Source organism: Delphinapterus leucas, chromosome 3 (assembly GCF_059928025.1).
Source record: "Delphinapterus leucas isolate spDelLeu-1000000601 "Yukka" chromosome 3, BTC_Dleu_Yukka2, whole genome shotgun sequence".
Lineage (NCBI taxonomy): Eukaryota > Metazoa > Chordata > Mammalia > Artiodactyla > Monodontidae > Delphinapterus > Delphinapterus leucas.
In genome coordinates, this window is record NC_143131.1 from 138,542,435 (window position 1) to 138,556,996 (window position 14,562).

General features: G+C 38.6%; 1 long non-coding RNA gene across 2 annotated transcripts in view; it reads right to left on the reverse strand.

Moving 5' to 3' along the window:
• The window catches only part of LOC111185507 (uncharacterized), a 267,106-nt gene that overhangs the window by 251,586 nt on the left and 958 nt on the right, over window positions 1-14,562 (reverse strand). The gene's annotated exons all lie outside the window — the stretch shown is intronic.

The following is a 14,562-nucleotide window of genomic DNA, read 5'->3' on the forward strand; positions in this document are numbered from 1 at the left end:
AAATACAAAGAGAATGGGAGTGGAGACAATGAAGAAGTTAACATGTTTCTGAAAGATGAGAAGTAATTAGCACAATGGTAACTGATTTACCAGAGCTGAGAAAGCATAAACCGGACTGCAGGAAAGAGCTTCCCCCTCCCACCGTTCCTGCCGCCAAAATAAGAAAACCTACTCAGTCAAAAAAAGAAGGAGAAGAAGGGAAAGTGGAGGGGAGGGGAGAGAGAGAAGCACCACAGGAATTAAAGGCTCCAGGTATCTCAGAAGACAGAGCGAAATATTGGTGATCATTTGAAACTCTGTAAAAGGAGCAGTAAACCACCCAGTTCCCCATCCCCACGTCACAGCCAGGTAATTGCTTCTCCCAGGCCACCATGGACACTGCTGGGCTCATTCTCTAAAGACACTGAGGCAGAGAGATCTTGGGCTCTGGAACACGAGGCACTGAGAAGAGTGGGTGGGGCACCCTGCTGAAAACAAGTGGACTTCCCTACCTCACTCCCCAAACACTGTCAGCTGAACTTATTTTCTTTTAATTCTGCAGACAAACTATTAGAGGATCCCTTGGTGGAGAAAATGAATGCTCCCCAAGAAGCTCTATAGACAATAATTTTTGAAATAATTTTGTGAATATATATCCCAGTTGTCTTATCACTAATATAGCAGAAGTCATTATACCCAATCATCTAGACAGAATTGACATTTTGGACCCTATAATTCTTTGTTGTGGGATCTGTCCTGTACTTTATAGGATGTTTTAACAGCACCCCTGGACTCTAGCCAGTAAAAGGCATAGATCTTCCCCAGTGGTAACAATCACAAACATCTCCAGATGTAGGCAAATGTCCCCTAGAGGGCAAAATCACGCCCAGATGAGAACCTCTGCCCTCCATTTTAAAAGTGTGGTTGTAAATGCAAGAAAGTAGTTAAAATGTTAAGGACTTTTATCTCTAATAAACAGAAGTGAGGGATGGGAAGAAGTGGGGCAGGGATTTGAGTCACATCGATAGATACGAAAATAGCTGTTACTATTAGTGCTAAGAAGACATAAGTGATAATTGCCAAATGATGAAGACAAATGATGTAAAAAACTTAAAAGAGAAAAAGCTATTTTTCTTTTGAGAATTAGGAATATCTTCATTGAAGAAGCTGTGTTTGAAAAAACGATCTTAAAGGGCCATAACAATTGAGAAGGGAGGAGCTAAGAAGGTGGGAGACATTTCAGGCAGAGGAATTTATGTTTAGGTGAGATAGAATACAAAAGCCAGAGAGAACAGAATCAATGTTACTGGAGTAGTTATAGGGAAACAAGGGAAAGAGTTCAGTTTCTTCAGCTAGAGGCAGAGGGCTACACTGTTCGATGCAGTGCATGTTACGTCATGTCAAACTCTAATATTCCAGCAATTGCTGTAATCCTCAGATATTTTAAGAGGGGGATGTCAACCCAGTGTTTGGGATTAGGAGGTGTCTGTGGGGTGCTAGTCTTGTAGGGAGAATTAATGTATTAATATCCAGGTTTTTAGGAAACTACCAAGAGGAAGAGTATTGATTTAGGATGTCCTCATTATCTGAGGATAAATAATAACAAGAAAATTACATCGACTTAAAAAGAGAATATCATTTCATAGCAAATAATGAGAAAATTTTTATAAGGATATTCATAATGAGAAGAGAAACCAAAGATTATGAAATAATTTTATCACACATTTAAAAATTAGTTTATAATTACAATTAACTTCTAACACAACAAACAAAAACTGTATTAAGGGTAGACTTTGTTTTATTTTTGACATGATTCTTTTGATAAAGTTTTCTGAGAGTAATAAGTCAGTCTTTCATATTCAATTTTCAGATTTTTTGTAAAATGTTCCAGAGCTTCATCAGTTTTCCCAAGGGCCTCTCCTTATCCTTTGATATTCAAATCATTCCCTTCTGAATCATCTATCCTGTCATCATCCTTTTTACAAGGTTTGCAATTTCATTTTGTAATCCATTTGTGTCCTATTTACATTATATATTCTGCTTGACAAAGATGTTGACCTGATGGGTGGGCTAGACACAAGTGCTAATGAGTGAAAGAATCTTTGAGATGAGACTAATTTCATAAGTGTTTAGTTCATTAGTGAGTATGTTCATATTATAATCCACTACTGCAACTGTGGGGTAACTTTCATAAGCACTTGTTTAACAAGAACTCCCTGTACCTACCACAATAATCTTGAGCTTACATATGAAATAAAGGCTCTGTTGTCCAGGGAATGATAAAGGAGAGTTACTCAAATATTCTGGTTAACTGATAGCATTTGGGTTTCCTTAACTTTTAACCCACAATTCAAGGGAATAAATAGGGAGGGACAACACCACCAGTAACAGCATGTGACCAAGAGAATGAAGCAACAGTGTCTTTCTTCTCAAATCAGAGTAATACTAACTGTAGCAATTCAATATTCACTTAATGCTTAATTCCTGTGAGTGTCAAAATTTGGTACCAGTAAGTAGACTGAAGTTTGCATAAAAATATCAATTATATCTATCTGTAGAACTGTCTGTTTAGCAAAGTGACAAACAATAAAATTTGTAGTAGTTCTCCCCCACCCCAGTCATGAGTAACTTTCTCAACAGGCACATACTGACCATGGAAATAATCAGACCTGGTTACACAAATGTAAATCACTTAGACTTTAAGTTCAAAATCAGCATGAATAAGGGCACTGACCATATTCTAGCAACACAGTGACTCTTTCTCCGTAGAATTCTAAATGGCCTTCAAATCCAATGTCTTTTTTTCACCTTCCTTGATATATTACTTTGTTCAACATTCATCTTTCATACTGTCTAAACTTTACTAATTTTATAATTAGGTGGTTTCAGAGTTTTATAAAAGAACCCACACTGAAAACACCCTGACCATTTCGGATGGCAATATATTTCTGTACAAGTTTAAGTAGAATGATAAAAAAAAACTTATTAGAACATTCCCTTCAAATCCTGGGATTAGTGAGTTCGCAAAAATAAATTCTACTTTGCAAGACTTTCCATGGAAAGCTTGGCTCATTTAAGCCTTAGAAAAGTTCATGGTTCCCTTTCAGAACTGAAGAATATGTGATTGCCTACCTAATGTTATTGAAAGAGCTGCCTAAGTATCTCTGCCAGAGGTGTGCTTTATTGCCTGAAATTCCCACTTTGACAATCATTTCTTTAGATTTTGACCTTGCCTTTTTAAAATTTGTGTATTACCACTGAGAGGTGCAGAGATTATATTTTTCAAAATAGCCACAGCCATATTTCCAGTTTTACATGCTCTTCCAGAACTGGCAGCTCTCCATCAAGAAGTGGAACCTATTTTCCCTGTCCTTGAATTGGGCTAGGCTACCTGACCAATATAGAAGAGCAGAAGGAAAGAAGCATGACTTCTAAAACTAGCTCAGACAAGACAAAATGGCTTCTGCCTGCTCTTAACTCTCTCTGTCTCTGTCTCTGTCTCTAAGTGATCACCCTTGGAACCCTGTCGCCATGCTGTGAGGAAGCCCAGCGGCCACATGAAAAGGTCACATGTAAGCATTCTGACCACAGAAGTCTCAGAGAGCATTAAGGACACACGTCTGAGTGAGTGAGTGAGTGAGTGACCCTTCAGAGAGTTCCAGCCACCAGACTCCAACCCACTCTAGCCAACACTGGCTGAGTGTAGATTTGTTAGTAAGTAAATGACATCATTATTTTACATCACTTAGCTTGGAGAGGTTTTTATGTACCCATAGATAACCAATAGGAGTAACACATTAATATTGGTACACGTTAACTTTTCAGAGTAGCTAGCCATTTTGTAGTAGATATAAAAACCGTGAGGGGGACTTCCCTGGTGGTACGGTGGTTGGGAGTCCGCCTGCCAATGCAGGGGACATGGGTTCTATCCCTGCTCTGGGAGGATCCCACATGCTGTGGAATAACTGGGCCTGTGAGCCACAACTACTGAGCCTGCGCTCTATAGCCCGCGAGCCACAACTACTGAGCCCACGTGCCACAACTACTGAAGCCCGCATGCCTAGAGCCTGTGCTCTGCGGCAAGAGAGGCCACTGCAGTGAGGGGCCCGCACACCACAGGGAAGAGTGGCTCCCGCTTGCCACAGCTGGAGAGAGCCCATGCGCAGCAGTGAGGACCCAACGCAGCCATAAATAAATAAATTTATAAAAACCATGCGGGATTACAACATGAAGAGAAAAAGGAAGAAGAGAGATACTGCATCTAAGGCAAGATTCTTTTTCTGCTTATATCGAGTAGGCTAAAACTATAAAACTCTTAGAAGAAAATACAAGGGGAAAGTTTCATGACATATTTAACAATAATTTCTTGGATATGAAACCAAAAGCGTGGGCAACAAAATAAAAAATTGGACTGCATCAACATGAGAAACTATTGTGCATCAAAGCTCACTACCATCAGAGTGAAAAGGCAACCCACAGAAAGGGAGAAAATATTTGCAAATCATATATATGATAAGGGGTTAATATCCATAATATATAAAAAACACCCACAACTCAACGACAACAAAAAAAACCTGATTAAAAGATGGACAAACGACTGGACATTTCTCCAAAGAAGATATATAAATAGCCAATAACAACATGAAAAGGCACAACATCCCTGTGAAATGGGTGTTATTGCTTTTACACAGAAGATGGAATGGATTCTCAGACAAGTTAATAATGTTCCCAAGGTCACACAGCTAGAGCTATCCTAAATCCAAAGAGGTGTTAAGCACTAGATTATACTCTACTAAGAAGAGCTTCTTGAGGTCCAGGATTATGGATGTACTTTGTTTCTGTATGCCCAGACCTAGGTCTTGGAAGACACCTAATAAACAACAGTTGAATTAAAAAAAGAATAAAAAGAACATGAAAAGATGCTTAATGTCACTAATCATTAGGGAAATGCAAGTCAAGACCACAGAAATACCACTTCTTACCCATTAGAATGGCTCTTATAAAAAAAAAAAAGACAAAAAGAAAATAGCAAGTATTGGTAAGTATGTGGAGAAATTAGAACTATTGTGTGCTATTGGTAAGAACGTAAAATAGTGCAACCATTATACAAAATAGTATGGCAATTCTTCAAAAAATTAAAAGCCGAGGGTTTCCCTGGTGGCACAGTGGTTGAGAGTCCTCCTGCCAATGCAGGAGACACGGGTTCGTGCCCTGGTCCGGGAGGATCCCACATGCCGCGGAGCGGCTGGGCCCCTGAGCCATGGCTGCTGAGCCTGCACATCCGGAGCCTGTGCTCCGCAATGGGAGAGGACACAACAGTGAGAGGCCTGCGTACCGCAAAAAAAAACAAAAAGAAAAAAAAAAGTCGAATTACCAACAATCCCACTTCAATATAAACAAAAAGACTTGAAAGCAGAGTCTCAAAGAAATATTTATACACCAACGTTCATAGCAGCACTATTCACAAAAGCCAAAAGATGGAAACAACCCAAATATCTACTGACATATAAGTGGATAAAGAAATGTGGTATATACATACAAAGGACTACTACTTACTCTTATAAAGGAAAGAAATTCTGACACATGCTACAACATGAATGATCCTTGAGGACATTATGCTAAGCGAAAGAAGCCAGTCACAAAAAGACAAATGCTGTATGGTTCCACTTACATAAAACACTTAGAATAGTCAAATTCATAGCCAAAAGTAGTATGGCAGTTGCCAGGACCTGCGGAAAAAGGTACGGGGAGTTATTGCTGGGTACAGAGTTTCAGTTTGGGAAGATGAAAAAGTTCTGGAGCTGGATGGTGGTGATGGTTGCACAACAATGTAAATGTACTTAATGCCACTGAACTGTACACTTAAAAATGGTTAAAATGTATATACTACCACAATAAAAAAATTGGGCAAAGGCTTTGAACATTTTTCCAAAGAAGATATTAAAATGACCAATAAGCAAATGAAAAGATGCTCAACATCGTTAGTTAATAGGTAAAAGCAAATCAAAACTATGAAATACTTACTAGGATGGCAATCATCAAAACAACAGATAATAACAAGTGTTGACAAGGATGTGGAGAAATTGGAACCCTTACCTATTGCTGGTGGGAATGTACAGTGGTGCGGCTACTTTAGAAAACAGTTTGGCAGTTACTCAGAATGTTAAATATAGAGCTACCATATGACCATCAATTCCACTGCTAGGTAAATACCCAACAGAAATGAAAGTATATGTCCATACAAAAACATACAAAAAGTATATGTCCATGTGCATGAATGCAGCATTATTCATAATTGCCAAAAATAGAAACAACCCTGTTATGTGTCCCCTTAAAATTCATATGCTGAAGCCCTAACGCTCAATGTGATGGGATTTGGAGGTGGGAGTCTCTGGGAGGTAATCAGGTTTGCATGATGCCATGAGAGTGGGGCCCACTTAATGGGATTAGAGAGTTCTCTCTCTACTTCCCCTGCCACCCCACCATTGAGGATACAGCCAGAAGGTAGCTATATGCACACCAGGAACCAAGTCTGCCAGCACCTTAATCTCGGATTTCTCAGTCTCCAGAACTATGAGAAATAAATATCCGTTGTTTAAGGCATCCAGTCAATGGTATTTTGTTATAGCAGCCTGAGCTGACTAAGACAAATCCAAATGCCCATAAACTGTAGAAAAGATATACAAAATTTGGTATATTCATACAATGGAATATTATTTAAAAGGAATGAAATGCTGATACATGCCACAACATGGAAGAACCTAGAAAACATTATGCTAAGTGAAAGAAGCCAATTGCAAAGGACCACATATCCTAAGATTCCATTTATATGAAATGTCCAGAATAGGCAAATACATAGAGACAGAATGTAAATTATTGATGGCCTAGAGCTGGGGAATTGAGAGAAGAGAATGAAGAATTGACTGCTAATGAATATGGTGTTTCTTTGGGGGTGAAATGTTCTAAACATAGATTGTGGTGATGGTTGCACAACTCTATGAATATAATAAAATCCACTGAATTGTACACTTTGGGTGAAATGTATGTGAATTAAAATCTTGATAAAAATATTCAAAAAGTTTTAAAAATCACTTTGAGAGAAGAAATGATATATATGGTCACTTATGGAAGGCACATACATGTGAGAAGGAATTATATATTCAAAAACAAACACTTATGTCCATAGATTCATTAAATTCCTTTTAGTAATGATCTCAAATTAGAGGTAGGAAAAGGGTAGCAGGTGTGCCTTTTGTGTGGATATCTTTCTGTAGAGTATTGGTATGATGACCTCTCCTTGGAAGAAAGGGGATTATAGTCATACTGGCTATGAAAACACCTTTTGCTTGAAATGTACAATGAATCAGAGATAAGTCTGTATGAAACATCTTATTTTTTCAATATATAATGAATCAAGAGTAAATGTGTAAGTGTAATAAAATGTCTGATTAGAAAGATGTTTTGAGTCCTCAAATATTACCAAATTCTGTTACTCAACATTATACAAATTTTTTGAGCCTTGTGGGATGATGGACTGTGGGTGGGAGAGGCTAGAAGAACTGAGACTCTGTGTTCCACAGAGGACATTTCATTTGTATCGGTACTGACAAGATGTCCCTATTCATTCCCCTGTTTTAAAAAAATGAAAACTTGGAACCACAATAATAATTAATTCACAGCCCAAGAGAGGTTCTTAACATCACATTCCTCACAAGCAATTTCATAATAGGCTCTTTCCTTTTTCAGGTTCTTATTATTGTTAAGGGGTTTGTGCGTTAGGGAGTATTTGAATAAGCTAGCCCTTAATTTCTCAAGATAGTCCAAAAGTTATTGTGAAATAACCATCTAAAAATTAACAATAGTGAAGTCTAAGACAGAGTTTAGTTGAATAAAGTACAATGAAGCAATGAAATTGTGAAATTCAGGATAAAATAGCATTCTTTAGTCCATGAACTTAAAATCATTTTCATAAACACATGCCATCAAAAAAAAGCATTTCTGGGGCTTCCCTGGTGGCGCAGTGGTTGAGAGTCCGCCTGCCGATGCAGGGGACACGGGTTCATGCCCCGGTCCGGGAAGATCCCGCATGCCGCGGAGCGGCTGGTCCCGTGAGACATAGCCGCTGAGCCTGCGCGTCCGGAGCCTGTGCTCCGCAACGGGAGAGGCCACAACAGTGAGAGGCCCGCGTACCGCAAAAAAAAAAAAAAAAAAAAAAGCATTTCTGGAGAAGTAATTCCAGAAGGGAATGTGGGATGTTCAATGGGGAAAAATAGGAGGATGAAAAGTCCTGCCAAGTGACCCTGAATAAAATCATTTAACCTCTCTGGCCTTTCTGTTCTCCCCAAGAAAATATGGATCACAATCTGTTATGGACTGAATTGTGTCCCCCCAAATTCATATCTGACTATATTTGGAAATAGGGCCTGTAAAGGGATAATTAAAGTTAAATGAAGCCACAAAGGTGGGTCCCTAAGCCGATATGACTATTGTCCTTATAAGAAGAGGAAGAGACACCAGGAAGATGCAGATACACAGAAAAGTCCAAGTGATGACACAGCGAGGAGGTGGCCACATGCAAGCCAAGGCAAGGTCTTAGGAGAACCCTAACCTACCGTCTCATCGATCTTGGACTTCAGACTCCAGACTGTGAGAAAACAAATTTCTGTTGTTTAAGGCAGCCAGTCTGTGGTATTTTGTGATGGCAGCCCTAGCAAACTAACAATCTATGCCCTGAAAATCTGGCAAGGATTTTCGGGAGTTTGAGAAAATATATGTGAAAATCCTTGGTAAACTATGAAGTTTACTAAAAATAGAAGATTTTTATCTTGATGGGAATCATCATACACTTTCATACGTAAAGGAGAGTCCACTTAAGGAAAATGCTTCACAGAAGAAAGACTAAGGAAAAACCTAAAACATTGGTTTATGTTTGTTAGTTGATTTGTTCTAGCAACTCCTCCCAGTTTATGAGGTCTTATATCTGGCATAGTAGGAGATGAATTCCCACTTTAAAGTGAAAACAACTGGAAGACTAACTTATTATTGTAAGTAAAAAAGAGCAAAGACCTTGATAACATTTCTTCGTTTAAATATACTTAGTAATTGATGTCAGCAGTATCGTGGGTTGCAATTTATTTATCTCACAGAAGTTTACTTATTTCTGCAGATAATAATATCTAACATTTAATAAGTCCTTACATATGCTACTTCTGAGTATTAGTTCAATTAATTAAACCTCTGATGTAGTACTGTTATTATTTTCCCAATTAAAATATGAAAATATTGAGAGTGGGAGATAGTAACTGGGGAAAATGAGACCCAGACTGTAGTCTGTCCCTTCATGTCTCAACCAAACCACTGCTTTTAGTTATTAAAAATTCTTCTACAAGGCCAGGATTGACAGGAAATGTGTTATAGAAAAATCTATATCAATGCTATTTGGCAGTATTACTTATCACATCCACATATTTCCATGCTCACACACACTTATGGTTGTATGATGTAAATATATGTATATTTCCATTAAAAATAGAAACCTCCATAATGTGCCTAAAGTTTTTATTCTATTTGAGCTCAATCTATGTATGGCTGACTTTCAACAAAAGCTAGATATTTAAGGCTTGGATGGATGCCTTGTTCTATCATATTCTAACTACATATGGTTACATAAAATGCATGTTTTTATTTATTACTCTTACTTCAACACTGATATAAAGCTCCTAAACCTGGCAAGCCAGAATATTTTAAATCAAGAGGAGTGCTTTGGATAATCTGAAACTGGAAATGCTGAATATAAAATAGCTATAGAAAACATAAACATTTATAAAGCATGTAGTGATATTTCTTAACATCTATTTAGAGAATTTTAGGCATGCTAAACACATATAATTTCTGCCCCTTTGTGTTGTTCCCTTCCATTGTAGTCTGTGAGTATTTGACTATATAGAAGCTTCTATAACAATACAGCTGACGGAATGCAAATTGACTAGTGTCATCTGAGAACTTAGATTGTTCTAGCAGTCAGATCCTTCTTTTTCTCTGCTGGCTCTTTCTGGTCATTACTTAAACATGCACAAGTCTAGCTCATCTTTGAAAAGCAAAATATCTCTCTCAATACCATTCCACTCTCTGTCCAGGGTCTCTATCCCTCACAGTCCAGCCCCTTGCAAGAGTGGGTCACACATTCATTGATTTCATTTTCTTTCTCTGTTGTTCATACTTCATTTCATCCTCTTTGCAGCATGAGACACTGGTGCTCACTCCCTCCTTGAAACACTTTCTCTTGACTCCAGTAACATGCCTTCTCCTTCTAGGTCCCTTCAGAGACTCCTGTTCCCTAGACTCTCTCCTCAGGCTTCTCTTACCACCTTCAATTGTCCCTGACTGATCTCCTTCCATGACTCAATCACCTCTCATATTCTGATGAGTCCGAAAGTTATCAGTAGCACCAAATGTTTCTCTGGATGCCTTTGGACATTTCCACCTGGAGTTCCCTCAGGCATCTCTAGGTCAACGTCTTCCCCTACAAACCTGGACTTTTTCCTGTATTCCCTGAACTTAGCACATAAATAGACTCTTCATTCAACTTTTTGCCTGAACCAGAAATTTGAACAGTATTCTTGACTCTGCCTTCATCCTGATCACCTAACCAATCAAATCTAATCAATCACCACAATCCATCAGCTCAACCTCCTAAGGTCCCTTGAATCCATCTCCTTCCCATTCGCACTCTCACTCCCTCAGTTCAATCTTCTCATTTTTTCCTAGGTTAAGGCAGTGGCCTCTTAAACTGCTCTTCCGGCTCCACTCTTGGCCCTCTCTTTCCTCTCTTCACACTGATGCCAAATGGTCATTCTAAATCACAAATCCAGTTGTGACAGTCCCTTTAAATTCCATGGTTGGTTCCCCAAAGCCTATAAAGTCCAAAATTCCAATAATGGTATATATGGTATACCTGGTCCTTCAGGATAAGCAACTGCTTCTTTCCCCACCTCACTGCTAGACTCCCCTACCTCCAACACCCTCCATGCTTTAGCCAGAGTCATCTGTATTTCATTTACAGAAATCAACTTAGTCTCTCTTTCCTCCATGCCTTTGCCATACTGTTGCTTTTGTCTGGAATGCCCTTTGCACCAACCTCTTCACTTGGCTGCATCAAAACTCAGATCACGAGTTAAAGAGTTAAAAGGCTAAAGAAATGAGGAAAGTGGTGACCTCAGGCAAGGAAGGCTGACCTAGAGAACAAAAGTTCAGACCTATGAGATCCCTAAGGGACAAAAAAGCTAGATTAGAAAGTACTTCATTTCCCAAAATTCAACTCTGTCAAAATCTTTTGTAAAGGGGTGTGTGTGTGTGTGTGTGTCTGGGTGTGTCTGCATGCACTTCTGTGAGGAAGGTTAGCAATACAGGCAGAGACCTAAATAAGGAAGGGAGCTATTATCCCTCCCCATTCCCTCCTTCTCCTATCAAAGCAGCAGACCCCAAAGACACCTTCAGTGTGGGCTTCAGACTAGAAAGATATGCACCTGGAGAATGACCCAGCTGATCCTTCCAACACCTATCTTCACAAAACACAATAGCCAACACACCCTATGGCCCAAAATTGTAACATTTTCAATCTGGGACTACAAAACACAATGGTTTGGCACCTAGAAAGCTCTCAATACATATTTGTTGAATGTTGAGACAAACAGAAAGTAAATAGGCAACATGGGCAAAATGCTGATGATTACTGAAGTTGGGTAATGAGTTTAAAAGGTTCCAAAATAAAAACTTGTTCTTAAACGCTGTAAAATCCAAATTCAAGCTATGTGTTAAGGATATTTAGTAAACAGTAAAAAGTAGTTGCTAAACAGGAGATATACGATATATTCCTCATTTCTGAACATAATAATAATATCAGAGTTGTTAGAGGACTAAATAAGATCATGTGTGTTTAAGTTCAGCACACAGCCTGGCACTTGGGAAATACATAACAAATGCAAACTCTTTTCGTTATTGGCTGATCTTGGCTTTGAGCCCTGTACTCAACAGAGCCTATGGCCATTAGACTAAATGCTAGCAAGTGGGAGATCTGCGTCTAATGTTCTCCAGTGCCTTTATATAGCAGTGGTTACCTGACAAAGTTTATTTTTCCACTGAATATAGTAACACCTCAATTAACTGGAAAGGGTTACTTTATCAGAGATAGCTAGAATCCCTGAAAGGCAAAATATACCTGACATTACTAATCTGTTTTCTATGTATCCTTTTCCCTGCCTCCCCGTCACCACCCAAACTATACGCAATTTCTCTGCTATCCCAGGGGCTAATGAAGACTCCAAAAAGCCAAAGCCAAGCAAGTTCTCTTCTAAGACAGAGCAGATGCACTAGAGAATAGTTGGAGAGGTGGAGGGGGCCATAATTAGTTCCAGGAAGGATCAGGAAATAGAGTGGAAGAGACTGAGCTGAGATCTTTGGATCCTCACTTTTTCAGCCCTCATCACAGTTGGACAAGCCCACATTCAAAAGTTCTGGACATTTGTCTGGGAGCCTCAACACAGGGTGAGGTGCAAAGACTCCTCCAGTCTCTAGGATGGAAACAGAAGCAACGAGGAATTTCCCTGGTCAGGGCAGCATTTGACAAGCCACCACTGTTATACCTGCTTGTTATAATTTTTGCTGCTCAAGGCACTTCTATAATCTGCAGTGTAGAGAATATGATTAAATCCTCCTGTTAACTGCCTTGGATTCTTGCCCAGCCTTGAGGCCATTATTCTGAGTTTCAGTACTTGCTGCACTTAACTGCTGATTAAGAAGAAGGTGTGAAGATGGCAGCTGAATATATCACTGAGCCTAGAAAATACCCTGGTAGTCAGTCCTTTGAAAGATTCCTGATAGACTCATTACTAAATCTGTAAGTCTTTAAAAATAAATCACAATTAACAAAAGGCTCATTTTTTTTTCTTTTACAACAGTACATAATTGAGTCTTACATTTGCACATTTTGCTAATTAGGACTTTAAAATTATTTAAATGATAGTCTGTATTCTAATATTATGGAATAAAAATGACAGTGGAGGTCAGGGGAAGGAGAAAAGGTAAAAAATGTCCATTTGATCTGATTTGTATTGAATCAATGTTTCTTCAGTGCTATAGAAACAATTTTTTTCATGCAGGTAATTTCAGATTTTAATAAAAAGTAATAAGATCCTAACGTAAGAGAAAACATTTTTATTACATAAACAATGATATATTACCTAAAGCTGCATGTGAAAATTTTAAGTATAAAAAAGGCATAGAAATTAATACACATGGGACTTCCCTGGTGGTCCAGTGGTAAAGAATCCACCTTCCTATGCAGGTGACATGGGTTCAATTCCTGGTCAGGGAACTAAGATCCCACATGCCATGGGGCAACTAAGCCTGCATGCCACAACTACTGAGATCGCACGCCTCAACTAGAGAGAGAAAACCCACACACCACAACTAGAGAGAAGCCCGGGCGCCACAACGAAGAGCCCATGCACCACAACGAAAAATCCCGCATGCCCCAACGAAGATCCCACAAGCCGCAAATAAGACCCAACGCACTCATAAATAAATAAATAAATAAATCTTTTAAAAAAAAGAAATTAATAGACACAATTTAGATACTTTCATTAGTGTTAAGTAAACAATACTCCCATTCTAGAAGACTAACTCTGACAATAGATAAAACAGAATTAAATGTATATTAAGCAAGACATTTCAAAAGAAATGTTAGTAATTTAATAATAAAGGCTACCATTTATCAAGTACTTACTGTGCTCTGGGCACAATGCCTACCTCTTTAGGTACTTTGCATTATTTAATCCTCTCAATAACCCTGTGAATAAGGTACTTTTATTTCCTATTTTTTAATAAAAGAAAATGGAAACTCAGTGTGATTAAAAACTTGTTAAAAGTCATGTACCTAGTTAGTAGCCTGTGACTTGAAAATAAATCAGTTTATATTGTCCACAAAACTACACAATCCACAAGGACAGGAACCAGTATATTCTGTCCTCCACTGACACATATTACGTGTTCAACAAGTAGTGAAAGAGTGCATGTGTACATACCTATATTCCTAATTTTGTTACTAATTTTGTTCCTTTGTTACTAAAGGAGAAACATTTACATTTGTAAACTCACACATTATTGTAAAAAGAACTTTTTAAATGTTTTTAATTGCCCATTTATATTCATTACGTGAGTTCTTTTTCAAGGATGACCAAGGCCTCTTCCCCATTTGAAACACAGAGGTTTGACAAACTGACCTAGTGATGTGGCTAAGGTAATATTTTAGGGCATTAACTTTTTCTCTCAGGTTTTCCCTTCCCCTTTCTCTCCACAACTCTGCTTCCATTTCAGGGCTTGGTTCTGTGTCATTGCCTCAGGGAAGCACCCAGCAGGGCAAACAGCAAACATGCCAGCAAATCTTTCAGATTTTAATTTTTTCAAAGCCCAGGTAAGCCACTAACAAGGAAGAGACCATGAGAACAGAGACATCAAAGTACAGTCCACCAGAACTGATAACCAATTCCTTGTTCACCAATCCTCAGGCCCTTTTAAAGTAGACCC